Consider the following 16,701-nt stretch of genomic DNA (forward strand, 5'->3'; position numbering starts at 1 on the left):
GTCAAATCTGACACATATTTTTTAATTATTGCCGTTGGAATGTTCTATTTTTGTTTTACCATCCGTCCTAAATAATAATCTATCATCTTCGTCATGGATCAGGTCGTGTAAATAGATGCAGTTACAGTGTCACACAATTCATCAAGTAAACATGTGAGAAGCAAAGCGTATTGTGATAAAACTGGGATTCTTGTGACAACACAGCATACATGGTCAAGGGTTATAGAACAGAAAACTAAAAATAATCTATAGCTCCACTATTCTGGTATGCTTTTAACAGAATCCCTATAGAAAGCTGTCAGTCATTTGCAGCCCCCTTGTGATGGCCTGAGGGACACTGAGAACACATGAAGACATCAGCAATCCAATTGACTAATGCCTGGAGTACTGTGTTTACCGAGCAGTCATTTTTCAGGGGATGACTGACAAAAACAAAGGGTGGAGTTTCTTAAAAAGCACCTGACCTGCATCTGCATAGCGAACCCTGTCATGTCATCATGAAAGTTTTGACAATATTCAAAGAGGACATGATGGAAAGCAGTAAGCCATGAATGGTGTTTGAAGATGCGTAATGCTCTCCTGGGAGAAGGCTGTCTTGGTGGCGAACCTTTCTTTACTAACATCATTCAGAGGGACTTAAATTGGTCTGAATGTTTTGGAATCAGCTTAGTAAATGTATGCGTATGTGGTGCATAATGAGTGCCAATTAAAGTGTTCCGTCTTCACTTAACATAAAGGCTTTTTCTCTTGTGGTATCGAGGGCAGATGAAATAAGTAATCTGGAGCAGGTTTTCTTTTATAACTACAAGAATATTCATATATATATATATATATATATATATATATATATATATATATATATAGTAGTTATAGTATATTGTAGTTATAAAAGAAAACCTGCTCCAGATTACTTACAGATTACTCCAGATAGATATATATGTTAGTGCATTTATATTATAAGTTTATGTATGTGGAACTCAAATTCCACCAGGTAGATAAATCCATATTTGCTGAATTTAGAAGTGAACATTCAAGCACAGGACAAAAGCGTGTTTGATCAGGCTTTCAAAAAAAAACAACGAGACGAGGCTGACAATGGACATTGTGAGAGCAATGGCTTGTTGACACCATTTGACTGTTGCCACATAAACCGTCCATTGTCAAGGCCAGCAGACGGCCTTCGGCTGCACTGATCACCATGTGAAACAAGCTTAGAGCGAAAGTCCAGCCGAACTCTCTCATCAATGGAGCTCCTCCGCTTCCCGCAGAACTCGGGGTCTCGGGGGTCACGACTACGGGAACCCTGGACTAAAGCGGAGGTCAGTAGGGCTTTACTCAGGTTTATGCTCCCACAAAAGGCTGTGGGGTGCAGGGAGAGAGACTCTCCGTACCCCGGGGTCAGATGGATTACTAAAGAGAGCTCCCTACGTTTGTTGTTTGTTGCTTTAATCCTCTGGGAACAGAAGATGGTCAGTGTCGCCCACTATACAGAAAAGAAACAAGTAAATATGGCATTTAGCTGAATTATATAGGAATCAAACATGTCAAATGCGATAATGGCGGTCACTTTATAGTTGAGTTGGATTTCAACTGTGGATACCACTGAAGCAACAGAGCATCAGTCGGTCCCTGAATACAAGACTGATGTACCATTAAGGTATTTTATGTTCTTTCCTTTGTAGCCCGCAGACAGTTTGTAGTGGAGGTGGCTTTGCTTGATGTGTGTTCCTGAAAAGGAGCTGATAATTTCGCCTTTCGTCAACTCATTTGTTTTGTCTTCACAGTCTGCATCAGAAAGTCGTCGGGAAAGACGAAAAGCCCCCAGCTTGTTTCCGCATTGTATCTCTGGTGTGTAGTAACATTTTCAAGAAAATTTGATGTTTACGATGCAACTATGGCAACTATGTGCAAAGGTTAACAAGCTAACCCCTTAACGCACTTGTGTAAATCCCTGTTTATACTCTCTGATTATGTAGGTTGTGTGTTTCTGGATGAAAAAGAGAGAAAAAGTAGAACAATTTCTCTTTATTGTAACAAAACTACATGCTTACCCAAGAGATTTTTGAATGTACTGCTTTGCTAATCTGGCTGGCACAATTTTTGCAGCTCAAAGGTAAAGACCTCAATCCTCAGAGGATGAGGAGAAGGCCAAGAAGACAATGGATACAGGCCAGGGGACAGGGATCTCATATTTAGCTCGTGATTGCACTCAGGGTAGACAATAAGTAAGATTCATTAGGTCATTTTTTACTTGCGTCTGCCAAGATCTGGAATGAAATGTTAAATGTTTCATGGGCTAAGAAAAGGGCAGAATTTGTCTTTGTGTTTGCTATCAGAGAGAGAGAGAGAGAGAGAGAGAGAGAGAGAGAGCAGGGGGAAAGTGAAGAGAGGGAGTAGGCTGGAAAGATATAAAACAGTGAAAATAGGAAACAACAGATTGCGTGGGGAATACTGTAAAAGCACTAGTCTGGAAAGGAGGGAAATGGGAAGGAGGGGAAAAAAAAGAAAAAAAAGAAACAAGGGAAGGAGTGAAGAGGGGAGAGTAAGGGAGTGAGGTGGAGCAAAGGAAAGGAGGGAGCATGGCTGGGTGTTTGGGGCTGTCTGATGGATGAGGGTGTAGTGGGGTTGGTGGGGGCGGTGTCTCCTGAATGATGATGGCCTAATATCATCATCCCCCTGTCAGGCCTAATAGGCTTTCCTTGGTAGAAATCACTCACACAGAGCCGCCATAATGCCCAGGCCCCTGACAGCATCATCCATCCACTCAAGCCAAGCGAATGTCTCCAAACTAATAAGGAAATATATGGTTCAAGGAGATCTGAAAAATTAAACAGGTAGCTTATGAACAATTTGTTTCACAGGGATGTTTATTATATTTATTGAATGTTGTAGCGGGCTGAGGTGTCGCTCGTGTTGCGGCTTCATGTTTGAGACATTGGCTTGGAACGTGATATGCTGACAAGGCAGGTCTGTAAAGTAGGAAATAAACACCCTCCCTTACACCTCCCCTACCTCATGGCTGGCCTTGTCCTCCAGTGTTGCCTGGCCTCACTTTTGTCATTCCTAAGCAAGACAGAGCAGGTCCTTCATCTCGGTAAAGCTTTATTTTCCGCCGTTGTTGAATTAAGAATATGCACAAGCTGGGAGGGTCATTATCAGTTGGAATAAAAATACATTTTTGAATCCTCATCCCCGGATCTAACAGCCTATTGTTCACATCTTCTAAAATATTCTAATTTTAGCGGCAGAGCTTTGGAGGAGTCACCCATTCCTGTTTTCCTCGCAGTAAGACTATCTACAGTACACCTGTCATTGCTTTCCCTCATGCAATGGCTGATCACAGCACACTTTAAACATGGTTACTCTCCTCTTATCTCTTCCCATACCCTACCGATCTTTATTCTCCAATCGCTGCTTTAATCATGTGACACCTCCTCGACAACCCCCCCTTCTCCCCCTTCTCTCATCCACAAGAAAAAACTGCCGCCATCAATAACAACGAGAACTTTTTCATAGTCTGCTCTTAAAAGCCAGAGTCCCATCAAAATGGTCAGATTTCATTATCGATTGTGCGCGGCAAAGCGACTCTCTTGCACATTAGCTAATCATTGTTTTGGCATCTTTTGAGAAGCTGCACATACAGGCCTAAAATGGCGAGAGCACATTTACATCACAAGGCCACCGCTGTCTTTCATATGCATATAAACTAATTACTAGAGTACTCTTCACTCTTTTTGACAGTCAATATTTGAAGTTGAAGGGGGATGGAGCGGCCCTTATACACATTCACAAACATACACATACTGTTGGTGCTGTATGCTTTGCAGACATGGATGCTTTGCAGTGCTACCGCTCACCTGAATTGTAGGTATTCGTCAGGGATCTCATGATTCTTTGATGTTGCTTGATAAATCTTCACAAATATGATGTTTCTTCTTACACTTTTGTGAATTCAGTTCTGCATGTTGTTTTTGTAGTGGAACTGCACACATATGGCTAAAGATACATCATTACCCAGTTCTCTTCTTTTTGATTAACATCTTAGTTTAAATGAACCTGTGTGTGTGTTCAGCTGCATCTCAATTGTTATTGACATACACTCAACTGCGGCCATGTTATCATTGTGCTCGTGGCATACAGTCCACCCTCCGTACGCCCCTCTCCAGTCGTAGGTCGAACCTGCGGGACGAAGAGTGTGTGTTAATAAGAGAGGGCTTGGTGAGGTGCGTTGCGAGGCCATTGTGGTCGCCACGCTTGCTGGTTTTCTTTGTGCCATTAAAGCCTGGTGATACAGTAACAGCCAGAGGCAGAAAGGAGCTGTCTGTCGTCGAGACGGCTGGTAACACTTGTTTCACCCACCCTTTCCAGGGGGCCGTGGAGAATAGAAGAGAGGCAGCTGGTAGGCTTAACAGGAAATGCAATGGTAACAGTGTCAACAGCTGCCCCCATGGCCACGCAAGCCAAACGGCCGGCAACAACAGGCTATATGAAAAGCAACGTGTTTGGATAGCTGGGGGGATTTAGGTTATACTGTATCTCTGTGTAATGCTGCAATACCCGAATGAGCGCCTTTGTGTGTTTTCTCATTAGAGCTTTAGACTCAGCTTAGTCATTTCACAGGTGATGACAACACCGACGTCAGTGAATGTTGAGTAAACAAGACAAAAACAACAGCTGAAGGGGAACAGACCTCAGCTCAAGTGAGAGGGAGTGCTTTGACTGCTGCTGAACCTTTTACGTATAATTTCAGCAAGCCTGAAACAATATCCAATTTCAAATTTGATTCATTCAATTTTCTTTTCTTATTTTAGGAACTTTATTGTAAAATAACTTTATTCTGAGGGATCGAGCAGGAGTTTTTCTGATGCCGTTTTGCATAATGTGTGCTGCACAGTTTGTGTAAAGTGCAGATCAGGGTACGGAAATTCCCATTACTACTGGCTGTTACAGTGACCTCAAACTTAGGGTCAAGATGACCCCCCGAGGAGTCAATAAATCACAGTGTCACCTTTGCTGCCTGATCCCCTCTTGCTATCTGTAACTTTGAGTGTCCTTAGCATTCTTTCACTTCCCCTGCTCCTTGCCTGACCCCCCCATTCAAACAAACCGCCTGTCAGCACCGCAGCGACAGGTACGACAGCTCCAGCTCGACGTGAGGAGTGATCTCCCTCCAAAAAGTAACACTCTCCCTGTCCTCGACTTTCTGTCTCCAGACCTCTGTCTCTTCTCCCTCTGCCTCCTCTATCTCCCAGAGATACTCAAGCCCTACTTTTGCTGTCTTTTTTTTTTTTTCTTCCCCTTTCTCTATGTCACAATGTCACAGCTGCGATATGTAATTATCACATGTACACTAAGCTGTTGAAGATGGAATTTGTTTTTAGTCTGTATCCAAATTCCAGCTGAGAGTTTTCAAATAAGGGACATGGCAGTATAAATTTCAGTCTGCAAAATCTGAATCTTTATTTAAGTCTTACTTGCATCCAATTTGCCAGGAGCTTTAATTCACCCTTACAGGATCATTGTTGGACACACTTTGGAATCTTGTGGTATTATCTACCATTTGCTAACTTTAATACCTTGCTGGGATTTCTCTGCGTTAGAGCTTATTCCCTGTCTGACTTGAAGATTTGGAGCTCCTTTTTATGTACAATTCATTACTTTAATATGAACGACTCATTGGGGTCATCTCGGAATGAATGTAGCCATTAGTTTACATTCTTCGTCATCATTAGATGAATAAATATCAATGAGATTACCTCGTAAGCCCTTGGCAAGTTCCACCCCACGACCCCACCGCTACCCAGTCTTCTCCGACACGGAAAGGAGTATTAAAGGGCTATTTCAGTTAGAGTGTAAAATCCTAGCTGTGAAATAGCCTCTGTTTTTGAGCCTCTGTGAATTATCCAAGATCTTTTTCATGTAGCAAAGGAGACCAAGGCGCTTTTTCGTCGGGAGCTAAACACGTTTGTGATAATAGTAAAGAGCAAGGCCAACAGCCAGTGAAATCTGCTTTCAATGACCTTAAATACCTTATCTGCACCTTTTGAAGCCGGAGTGAGGTGATTGGCAGGTCAATTTGTGATAGTATCGGTCGATGTACTTGGCACTGTTAATGCTCTTTGCCTCAGATAAGTCTGCTTAATATGAAAACTGTCATAATTCATCCGCCTTTTCAGCAATATACATTTTCTCGCGGAATCATCAATCCGGTCACCTGTCAGAAAAGACGTGTTAGGATTCCCATTCCGCCATCCGCCCTTCTGTGATTTCACTTTATGGAGATTATCCCACACTATGAAGCAGTTAGGATTATTCCTCTGGTATGTTGAATCAAAGTTAGTTTTTCCCTCCCTGAACACTGCGTGTTAGCAGAGATAGGGAGAGTGAGCAAGACGCCGGGGCCCCACAGTGTGTGGATGTTTTCACTGTGTCCGCTCTTTGTCCAGTCTGCTGTCAAACCCATCACGGCACCATCCCCTCTCAGCCGGTAGTTTCCTGTGTAAATTAACAGACTCAGTGGTGAACTAGATTCCAATTTTGAAGCAAAGTAGAGTGTGCAAATTAGACATGTTTTTTAATTAAGCCCAGCGCACAGTGCGAAGGCAGAGAGGGCCATTGTTCCGGATGGGGCAGGTGCAAATTTATTCTCTGGGGAAGCACTGCGATGTCCGTCCTCCAGCCGAGTCCCATCTTCAGCCTAATCAGTCCCCAGCTTGAAAAATGTCCACGTTTTGGCACCCTCTTGCTGGGAGACACTGCTGAGAGTGGACAGAAATTATTCATTATTTGAGAGCTTCATTTGTAACATTTCCATTAAAGGTTGCCTCCATGCAGACTCTCGCCACATTTGATTTTTGATAATGATAGTTGCTGGACAAATGCAGCGGTCAGTCATTTAGAGTTTCTCTGTGGAGGCCCCTCAGGTGCGGCATCTTTTTAAGAGTCCTCTGTCCTGACATTTCTTGTCTGCCCCCTTAGGTGCACTGCCCTCAGAGGCTGTCAGGGTCTCCCTGTGAGGCATGGCATGCTGGGAATACTGTCATTTTGTTCTGTACTTTTGGGCTCAAATGGTAAGTCAACAGAAAAATAATCTTAAACAGTTGTGATAATTAATTGTGTCAGTCATTTTTAACAAATATAGTGGAAAAAAAACCCGAGATATATTTAGAGTTTTGGACTTTGGTTTGAGCAGTAAGTAACTTTCAGGACTAGTTAATATCACAATAATCACTTGGAAAAATATATTTGTTGTGGTCTTTCATTAGAAACAAAAGCCCTATGCTCCCAAAGATTTAGGTTGATGATTTCAGATCAGAAAAGATTGTATTTTAGTTCAACAGTGAGATTCAGCTTCCAGTTCTGGAGTAAATGGGACTTGAAATATGAAAGCGTCAGATTCTCTTTTGGGAGACAAGGACAATTGTGCCTCCTCTTTGGTTTGCATACATTCCTCTGTGGGGGCTTGAATCTAGCCACAGATAATGAGCTGCCTTTAATCACGGGAGACAGTACTTTGAGATGCTTTGCATCACATTTGCTGGATAGAGAAGGTGAGGGGGGGGGGGGTCTAATTACTGTACTACAGAACAATCACAGTGCTTCCTGTCCATCGGAACTGATGCTGAGTCCTAACCAACCTTGACAGGAAGTGACAACAAAGACTTTCTCTGTTCTGAGCACTGCAAAACAAAGAAAAGTAAAAGACAACAAAACTGAAGAAATTCCTGATTGGAGGATGTAGATTAATAAATCTTTTTTTTCCTCTTCGCAGCGCAGTGGAAATATAGATCACTATGAATGCTGATAAGATACAGTATACTGCTGACAGCATATACAGTACCATATACTTTATTGATGTTTTAAAAATGCAATTCCTGACAGCTTTGTATGAAGATTTCCAACGCTCATCAGCGATACGTCTTACTGATAGAATGAAGATGAAACGGTTCACATCAAAATAGAAATGCATCAGAATATGAGATGAGGATAACTTTGACTCAAACCAGGCTCTGACTGAAATTGACAGGATGGGATTCTTGTAAAAAAAAAAAAATATATATATATATCTCTGTTAAGAAGTAGGGAATAAATTTCTCTATTGGTGACACAAAAACAAAGGATGTACTCCCTCAGTGTCTCAAACACTAATTTCCGATGACACCTTAAGATGTTTTAAAAAATGAAACATGACTCACATGATACCTGTGAGGTTTTTGATACTCGGTCAGCTCAAAGAAATCCAAATTTTCATCAGCCTGCACTGATATACGCATATGTGTGTAATAAAATAATCTTGATGGTTGCATCCACCTTTCTTCTTTCCTCTGTGTACAGTACATTCCATTAAAGTAAAATAGCTGCCTGAGATAAGTCCTCCGTTCCTCCACTATTTCATCCAGGTCCATATCCATAAGCAGCAGAAAAAAGATTTGTCCCATAACACTGTGCGATCATTTGCATCTAAAACGATATTCGACATTTGTTATTCCATCAATCAATACCATCTTTTCCATTCTCTGTGTGCATAATCCCAGAACCTGCATGCAAAACGCTTAACAATAACATGTATGTTATACAAGAAGCCATATATCATCCCTGGACGCATTTACATCCTGTTAACAATTTCTCAGGGCAGATTAGAGGGTGCTGAGACAGCGGCCCAGATCCCATGAGAGGTGGGCTTTGGGAGCTGATAAGGCCAGCCATAGGAAGGCAGGATTAATGCATATGACCAGGACACATGGAGGCCCTCTGATTATTCCTGCAGAAAAACGGCCTATCCCGTCGGCCCCCGTGTGATTAAATACAGCCCAGGCGCGGACAGGGAAGCAAAGGGATGGGGAGATAACCGATTTTATTTATGCAAGCCGGTTAGCCTGGCAGATCACGTCTGAGGATTGTTCACGCTACAGGGGTGAGGAATCTCACCAGGGGAGCTCACCCCTGATCACACACAGGGCTGCTTTAGCTGTCACTTCCCCACCTTGCCTTCTTCCTGCTGTAGAATATAGATCAAGCATTCCCAAAATATTTCATGTCAAGGATTTCCCAGTTGAAATGTGTAAAGTAACAGACCTCCATTTGATTTGTACTTTTTGTTGCCATGAAATCAAACTGCAGATCTTTTTTGCAACAAAGAATCACTGCAGTAATTAACTTTGTATTTTGGACAGGGAGTTCATAATTAAAGTTTTATTGTCAAACTTATTAATTTGATCCTATTATTTAGCACGACGGTAACAAACGATTATTTCCTTCATTGATTAATCGGTCGGTTATTTTCTTGATTCATCATTTGGTTGTTTTATCATTGGAAAACAGTTAAAAATGCCTATCAAAATATCCTTATAGCTTAAGGTGATGCCATCGAAATCTCTTGTTTTGTGTCGCCAACAGTCAAAAACACAATTTTAACATCACAGTCATGTCAAGGTGAGGAAAAGCAGCAAATATTCACAGTTGAGCAACTTAAATGAATGTTTGGATAGTTTACAACGTACTCAAGAAATTACTTAAACAAATCATTTAAAATTATAGTTATTCAACTAAGTATTTGTGCCTCTAATCTTTCGTGAACCAAAAAAAAAGACAAAGCCAAGAAACCTTTAGAGACGTTCATAAAATAGAGACATTCTCAAACTCCACTTGGCAAACTCTCCTTTTTCAACTGTCTTTTTCCAGCTTTCACAGATTTTCGGTTGATCATCATTTTTGGCAGTTCCTGGTGGAAATACAGCGATGCGACACCCAGGTTCAACATGACTAGAGAAACTCTTCAAATTTGTTTAAACCCCTGCTGTATAACATGCTTTATTTTCCAAGTATTGATGCTCTATCCTTGACAAAGACTTCAGCAACTTTTAACTGCAGTTGTAGTTCACATTAGATGCTGTACATAAGACTTTGTTTGAGCTGGGATTACCTAATTAACTTCTTCAAAAACGTGTACTCATTATAGATTGAATTCCTTTTGGTAGTTAGAGGGTGCTTAATTAATTAATTGTGTTAATGACCCATTAATGGCGGTGCAAGAGGAATTCAAATGAGCCACCTTAATTAAATATTATCTCACTGTTTAATCAATGCGTTTAATTATTCACATGATATTTTCTGTGGAATCAATTTGGTCCTGGGTCGCTGGAGCAAAATGCTGATTGTGTGCTTCCCTCGCTGATTCATCACTGAATTGGTCATTCGGTTCAAAATTCTCCTTTAATCACGGGGAGTAGAAGCCATTTGGCTCAGATCCATATGTTTTCATGAGAGAGCAATTCTGATCATTTTGATATCAATTTTAATTGACCCCAGGTCACATTTTACATCTGTTTGAGAGACATGTTTTAATTAGAGATATGAGATGTTGCAATTACATCGCCGTGGTCGCAGTGTGTCCCTAGCCATTAAGGGAGATAAATGGTAGGATTCCATATATTTTCGTATATTAATGGACAATCTACCTGTAATTTTGTCATTGTTCAGCGTGCAGTGTAATGCTGCGGACAGCCTCACTTGTATTTTCTCTCAGACTTTTAACAGTGTGGCTCTACGCTATAAAAGTTTTCATGCGAGTGTTCTGCCAGACACATCTGCTGGCATATTCACAACTATATGTGGTTTTTAGGTGGAAACACATCTGTGAAGGACAATGTATTTGGTCTGAAATGGGATTTGTAGCCATGTCATCACCAAGTTTCTCTCAATGTTGAGTCCCTGAACCTCTGCTCCCCCGCCACCCTGCCCTCCCCACTCACACTCTTCTCCAGAGCAAACTGGAAGACCTCAGTCATCATCCTCATTTTAGCTCAAATTTGGTGGGATCAAAGGTGGCCAGCTGGGCGGGGGCGGGGAGCAGATGGTTGCATGCTCAGGGGGACCAGGCAAAGGCCCTTCAGGTTTTAACACCTCCTCTCCCCTGGGTGCCCGGGTGGAAGGGGGGGTCTGGCTCGGGGAACCTACCTGAGCTCAGTGGCATGACCAGCAGGCTTCCACTGCACCACCCCCTGCTTCGCTCGCATATGGCGCCAGCCATGGGGTCCTTGAGCTGGGGCTCTGACCTGAGGAAAATAAACTGTGGAAGGGCAGGGGAAGGTAAGCCTCACTCATTAGGATGAGTGCATGAGAATGACTCCATTCATTAACAAACCAACAATGAACTTTTTAGGGATTAGATTTTGATACTTGAAAAGTTAGATTACAAACCAATTAATCCTCTTTGTTTTCATAAAAGAAATAACTGAAAGTTTATGAAAACATATAAAAGGTAGTACATGATCTCAGATGTTGTACCTTTTATCTCTTTACCTCTGGTAACCCACTGTTTTGGGGTCTCTATGGGCCAGGCAGTGGCTGGTTACAGAGACTGCAGGTGCTGGGGCAGATTAATCCCTTGCCAAATCAGCTCCGCCTCAGCAATCTCAAAGTTCCAGGAAAAGAGCCTGCTGGGAACGTGAAGTGGTACTTGTGGTCTGGGATTATGACTTTCAGACTTGTTGGCCTTGAGAACACAACTGTAGCCTCTTGAATTGAATTTGCAGAGGGAATAAATTCTGTGGAGGGAGGAGGGAGCCTTGGATTCATCCACCGACCAATGTTTTTTTGGGGATAACTATTTTTCCATAAATCCATCTTAAGTAGTCACATTCTCCCTGTGGCTAATAGGATCATGATGTGCATAATCTTTACAAATCTGACAGAAAAAAAAAAAGAATGTCCTGGCCTTCAACTTCTTCCTCTCGGTAAATGAACAATTTCAAGAGTCTTTCCTGTGGGACAAGGGGGAAAAAAGACTCTCACTGGCAACGAGACAAAAAAGTAGGAGGAAAAACAACATGATTTTCTCGGGAGAAGGTTTGGCTACTATTACTGAAGCCATATATGTTATACTGTATGTCTGAATTGCAGCTTCAGGTGTAAGTAATTAGTATGTAACCGTAGTTTAAAAAGAAGTTCAACTAAAAAAAAAATGAACGGCCCATGCTTCTGTAGTAAACACACAATTTCAGGTTTTCTCACCTGAAAATGATAATACATATAAAAAACAAGTTTTATTTCATAGGTTTATCGTAAATTATTCTGCACAAAATGCAAGTGCCCTGTAGCTGTCCCGTGAACACAGTAAAAATAGAGCTGCCATCCTGTCCACAGTGGACTGAAATTGAAATGCTACTTGTTCCCCATTCTCACCTTGTCACTCGGTTCTGCATGGCCCCGCAATATCCTTGGACACACACACACACACACACGTGTATGAAAATGTGAGGTGTTTGTTGTCTTTCATGTGTCAAACTGTACAAACGCACATCCTTTAGGGCTTTCTTAATCTCAAACAACAACAAATGCAGCAGACAGAAATCTATAATTTACTGTTGATATTTATGAGTTCTTTTTTTTTTTTCACACATGCCTGACCTCATCAGATTAAAAGATGTGATGCTATCACATTTCATGACATCACTCTGTTTTTCTATAGACGCAACATGGAGAAAGTAGAAGTGTGGTCAGGAAATTCAGTCTAACTAGAGCTCAGACGTATTGATATTTCATTTGAATATCAAAAACAATTTAGATAAGATTCTGTAGTTGCTGGTTTCTAAGACAAATATTTGGTGGTTCTTGTTTTGTTTTTTCTCTTTATAAATTAGGGCTCCAACCAAGTTATTTTTCCTTTTGATTCATCTGATGATAATTTTCTTGAGTAAGCACTTTAAAATGTTCAAAAAGAGAAAATGCTGATCACAATTTCTCGATGAAATGACGTCACATTTTTTGTTCAAAAAGGAACAGCCCGAAGCACAAACTCTTCCCACCTAAGATGCGACAGTTTCTGACAATTTGGCTTTAAAAATGTTCAAACATTTAATTGATCATTAAATATACAGTTGGCAATTAATTTCCTGATGATCGATGAAAAATGATTCGTTGTCTCTTATTATACATCTCACATCTTCCCCTTTGGTTTGACAAAAGCAAACAGCACCTTGGGCTCTGGGATATTTTGTTATTTAACATTACTATTTGGTGCCATTTTATAGACTATATTAAACTACATAACAGAGTTATTAAAGAGTAAATGACTAATCAGAGATTAAATTCCCTCAACATTCACCAGTACAGTATTCACAGTGTTTAATCACTCGTGTCCGACTCTAAACACAGCGGAGGTATCGGCTGCTGTGACTGAAATCCACAATTTAACAAAGAGCTGCTCGGCCTATTGCATTGTGGAACAAAAGGTGCCATCCAACACGCATCTATCTTATAGAATCACAGTGAAAGCAGGAGTTGATTTAGCTGGCATGTATGTTTTCTCTCTGCACCTTTTGTGTGTGTGTGTGTGTGTGTGTGTATATCTATGAGTGACCCATTGTGGCCAGACACCTGCCCACAGGCTCCTTGTCTGACTGATGAATCAGTGTCTTCAAGGTGTCTTTGAAGAAGTCTATTGTCTGCCTTTGTTCTACAGTCTTAAGCATCCTGTCCTGTGTCTCCCTCTGCGCACTAAAGAGAAAATAAATCCACAGCTGACACTGCCACAATGAATGGGTCAGGCCACTGTCCCATCAACCATCTCTTCCCGCTCAGAACAGAAAAAGAAAAGGATAATGGATGTTGGATCAGAGAAAGGAGTATCTCTTTTCCATCTTTTCTATGAAAAAAATAAATAACTGGAAAAGAAGAGAAAAAAAAACTCCCCAAAAACTTTTCCTAATTTTTATTCAGTTTTCTCTTTATTCACTTCATTTGATTTCTCTCTTATTTGTGATGTCACACCTGCTATCATTCATGTGCTGCATGGTCTGTCAGGGCAGATTAGAAGCAGAGGCTTGTGCCTCGACAGCCATCGTACAGTATCAATATTGTGACGGCTGAGGAGCCACCCGTCCTCACATCTCCTCAGAGTGCAAAGACAATTGAAAAGAGGAAGCGTCACAAACCTGACACCCGAGTCACTTCAAGGAATCCCTTTCAAGAAGAAATAAAACCTCACCTGACAAAGCAAAGCTAGTCCAGGACAAGAGTAAATAGCATCAAACAAGCAAGGGTATTTCCACTTTTAACAAAAGGAAATGCACCCGCTGGAATCAATTAAGATCCAGGAAGTGAAATTGATTATGTTTTTAAAAGTTCTATTTTGCTGAAGGAATTTTGATTAAACCACATGTGGTCTATTGTGCATGTGGTTTTTTAACAAATAAAAATAGACAAAAAGAATTCTGCTCGGGTTCAAAGAAATGCACAAAGTAGGCGCTTTCTCATTATTCAAATGAAAGCCATTTTATACTTGGACTAATGCATGTTGGTGCATTTTTCAAATCCTCCAACATTAGGCACAGTCGCCTTGGATTTTTTTTTTTTTTTCGTACAATGTCCACCACTGAGATTTTTCATAGTTTGACCAAATGTAATAATTTCCTCTAATACAGTACTGCTCATTAACCCCAATTACTCTTCCAGGAGGCTATCAAAATTACTCTCTTTTTCCCCCCCAGTGTTCTAATAACTCCAGCTGGCCTCCTCATCAACCAGTTTAATCTGGTTGAGTTGGACTGGGATGTAAGCCAAATGAAAAATGTAACATGAGGTTAATCACCCTGAATATAGTCTCCGAGTAATGTCATTTGTCCATTTTCTGCCTTTTCTCTTACTTTGCACATACTCCCACCCTGCTCAATGCGTCATTAAAAAGTTAGACATTGCTTTCTTCGTTGCAGATTAGAGAAGTTTGTGACCCAGTGACTTCTGGGAATTACATTTACTGTGCCAATAACATAGAGACAAGGACAGCTGTCACACTTTTGCTCTTTTAGCTTTGCTGCATGTAACAATGGTTTTAACCAAATTACCTACATTTCACCAGAAGACATTTAATTGACATTTAATTTGGACCCACTGTTTATCCCGAGTGGCTCTGACCTCTAGTCTGCAGAGCATGTAAGGCAGGGAGCGCTGCGTTGTGCACCACACTTAAGTTCTGCAGAAAGCAACAAGGGTCCAGGAAAAATAAAACAAGGTGAAACAAACAGAGAGCAAACACAACAGAAAAAAAATTGAAAAAAAAAAGAAAAGAAAGAAATCCCAGGGTGATTACAAGATCAGCATGCCACGGTACAATTACCATCACTTTGAATTTGAAATGGCCATTTAAAGGGCAGTAGAGCATCCTGGAAAATTAAACTGGAGCCTAATTAGCACACTCCAACCTGACAACGGAGCAGCTTTCAGCCTGGCTGAGCAAAGCAGTCAAGCAAGAGGAAGTGACTGACTGAAAGACCAAGGAGGCCGCTCCTGCTCTGAACCTATCACACACCCAACTGTGAGACACACTAATGCACAGACACACGTGCGCACATGCACGCTGCACTAGCATACCTGCCTTTGAGATATACAGAAATGATCAACTTTACCCATCAACTGAGAGTTACATGTTGCCATCTGTGAATTTGGGATATATTATTCTGATATTTGGGGAGTTTATGAGGGCAAGCTTTTTCTTCACATTCATTTATCTTTTTGCTCGAGCTTGTCTCATGTTCCCCTCACCCTTCCAGCAGCGGTTGGGTCAGGCCGTGACCCCCTGACTCCTCACCGTTAAATTAACTCTGCCCCCAGTTGGGTGTTGTGCCAAATGTCAGGAGCGGCCTCTAATCCTGTCTCGCTGTCTGGTTGGCCACTCAGCACCAGACTACCTTTCCTGTCCAGACCAATCTAACCTACGTATATACCAACCTCAGCTCGACTGTGCTTGCAGGCTGTTCTGTATGGAGAGAAGACCACCTACTAACTCCTCCTGAATACTTGGTCACACTAACAAAATGATGCGGCAGAACAGTTCTCGTTTTCAGCTGAAACTTTTGACCGTCAAAGTGGGGGAATAGTGCCATCGCAAAATCCTGCCGCAGGGATGGAAAAGTGCTGAGAGGAGGTGAAACTAGACACTGTCAAGACAGCGCTCTCTCTCTCTCTCTGTGTGTGTGTGTGTGTGTGTGTGTGTGTGTGTGTGTGTGTGTCTTTCCTGAGCCCTGGGGTCTTTACTGAGGTCTGGTCAAAGACAGGGAGAGCCCCATGGCTATATCTGCCACAGAGCACAACTTTAACTTCCCCTGAAAACTTTGCTCAGCGCAGCTGAGTTTGATAGTTCGGTGTTATCTAGATAAAGTTAGAAACAGGGTATGTAATATTTTAGAAATGCAAAACACCCAAGTAATGAGGAATACTACTGGTAGAACATCATTTAAGCTGCTGGTGCGATTTACTATTTCCCATATTGATTGTGGCTTGAGCAGGAGATGATTTCCTCTGGGCAGATCAATTCAAACCTGTTCCGGAGACCTACACGACCTCTCCATGCCACAGTCATGGAGCACCGGCATTGTCTGAAGGCACAGCTAATTTGATTTGAGTCAAATGTGGGGCTCAATCACTGCCTATTAGCTTAGATTTAATTAACCCAAATTGTGTTATTGTGTTTGATGACAAAGAGATTTCTGTGCGGGGACCTCATTGTCAGATCATTGTTCTGTTGTCTCATTCAACTCAGTCAAAGGTTGACAAAGAACAACCAGCTGCCAATATAGACTGCAGTAGGAAACAAAGGTCTTACATTATTGTTAATGGAGGGTGGGTACTAGATACCTGAATAGAGAAACCTTGCCTGTTATAATGAAAAATGTGGTTGTGTTTTTAAAGTGTGCTCTTCATTGA

General features: G+C 41.5%; 1 long non-coding RNA gene across 1 annotated transcript in view; it reads left to right on the forward strand.

Annotated features, from left to right (window-relative positions):
* Positions 1-1,236: 1,236 nt before the first annotated feature.
* Positions 1,237-16,701, forward strand: part of LOC138625914 (uncharacterized) — a 53,677-nt gene continuing 38,212 nt past the window's right edge. Inside the window, exon 1 of the long non-coding RNA XR_011311261.1 lies at positions 1,237-1,319. This is a non-coding gene — a long non-coding RNA (uncharacterized lncRNA). The remainder of the gene's footprint in view (positions 1,320-16,701) is intronic.

Source organism: Brachyistius frenatus, unplaced genomic scaffold (assembly GCF_029030835.1).
Source record: "Brachyistius frenatus isolate BFR_SWC_R1_liver_20210118 unplaced genomic scaffold, ASM2903083v1 Contig_67, whole genome shotgun sequence".
NCBI classification, from domain to species: Eukaryota; Metazoa; Chordata; class Actinopteri; family Embiotocidae; genus Brachyistius; species Brachyistius frenatus.